Consider the following 1,967-nt stretch of genomic DNA (forward strand, 5'->3'; position numbering starts at 1 on the left):
ACACATACAGTACATACAGCACCCAGGAGCTCTCAGCTACCATGTTTGTAGATGAACAGCTTGTTGCAGCTCTTTAAGGTTGTGGGAGATTAGCAGGACAAAGTGACATAGGCCAAAAATCGCCCAGGTCAGAGGTCAAACTCTAATTGTCATCCTAATATAGATTCTACACTGAGACGAAAAAATCAGCCTCAGATTGCAAACAATAATACCATTATTACTACGTACACATACAAAGTGACAAAAGCTCATTAGTTCTAAATGACAGTGTCAGGCTGTCCGGGACAGCGTGGCCTTTTCTGCTGACCTAAACGTTATCAGAATGACTGATTTGCATTTTAATATATATTTGTTCGTTAATATGTATTCAATGATTCCCAATAGTCTATTCTCTCTATATAATAGAGTTTCTCTCACTTGCACAGTGCACCTGAGTGACTGTTTATGTTGCTATCCAAGTTTCTATCCAAACAGATTTCATGTTTTGCTGGGGTCACAGGTATCTATCTGCTGCCAGATTTCACTGTGAACAAAAAAAAAATGCATGGAAATCCCAGGGACATTTTATGAGGTTAATATTGATGCTTTTGCTGAAGATGATGTATGCATGCAGTACAGCAGTGGCTGCAGTGAAATGGAGACTTGTTGAATTGTATTCTTTGGGCTTCTTGTTTTAGTAATGCCATTCATTCTCACTGCATGGGGTACTTGTCTGTGATGCAGTGCTCTGTTATAGTGTTTCTGTATTATATTGATGGTTCCTATGACCGTGGCATCATAATGATGGTTTTGAGATGTGGATTAATTCAAGTAGGACACCACTGAAGGCCTTGAGTGAAATGCACTGTCCTCCACTAGTATTACCCTGTGCTTAATTTGCTTTGAAGATGAACTAGTTTTAGAGCTGCAGGTATAGAAAATAAATCAACACCTTTTAATCAATCAGAATGAGGTAATGTTAATTTAGTGAGGTTTAATGGGGGTTTAATATTGGGAGAAAAACGACGCATGTGGCATCACAGCGAAGCCTTTCTCTCAGGTTAAGCCTTAATCCAGGTTAAGGCTTTGGAATGCTGATCAGAAGGTTGGGGGTTCGAGCCTCAATATGGCCGAGCCACCACTGTTGGGCCCTTGAGCATGGCCCTTAATCCCAGCTTTCTAACATCCTGGGATATGTGAAAAAAAGCAATTTTACTGTGCTGTAATGTAAATGTGACGAATTCACTTCAATTCTGTGTTTTTTGTATAGTGATTTAAACAGTGGACATTGTCCCAAAGCAATTTTACAGAAATGTGTTTTATCTATATGTTAGTGACTATAAGTTTAGTGCCTATACATTTAACCCTTACAAGTTTATCCCTAGTGAGCGAGCCAGTGGAGACAGTTGCAAGGAAAAAACTTCCAGAGTCATTCAGTGCCATTCAGATGAGGGTCCTCTCAAGGTTTTCCCTTATGCAATCTCAGGTAGTTTTTCCTTGCCACAGTTGCCACTGGCTTGCTCATAACAAACTTACAATTATAAGGAACAAACTTATACATTCTTCTGCTTCTAATTATAATAATAATAATAAAAAAATACAATTAGATTGAATTAAATGCAGAAATGTTCATTCAAACTGCATCCCTAAGGCATTGTAGTAAATTGCTGATATTAAATTACATTTCAAATCCACTCTCATAGTTCCTAAATAACTCCATTAACTTCATGGATCTTTAGGATGTTCTTCCCCAGCTGTATAGGGTGGTCTCCACTTGAAGAGAACTCCATCAAGAAGTAGGTCGTAGGAATGAATCTGGATCTGAAATGAAGAAAGGGACAGGAGCACTGATCACTGGTGCAAGTAAAGGATTTCTTTCTTTCTTTCTTTCTTTCTTTCTTTCTTGCCTCTAGGCTTTTGGAGGACATAAACCACGCCCCTTTACTACACGCCCCTGCACGGATCCCCTAAAACCACGCCCACGCGCT

The sequence above is a fragment of the Silurus meridionalis genome, chromosome 11 (assembly GCF_014805685.1).
Source record: "Silurus meridionalis isolate SWU-2019-XX chromosome 11, ASM1480568v1, whole genome shotgun sequence".
NCBI lineage: Eukaryota > Metazoa > Chordata > Actinopteri > Siluriformes > Siluridae > Silurus > Silurus meridionalis.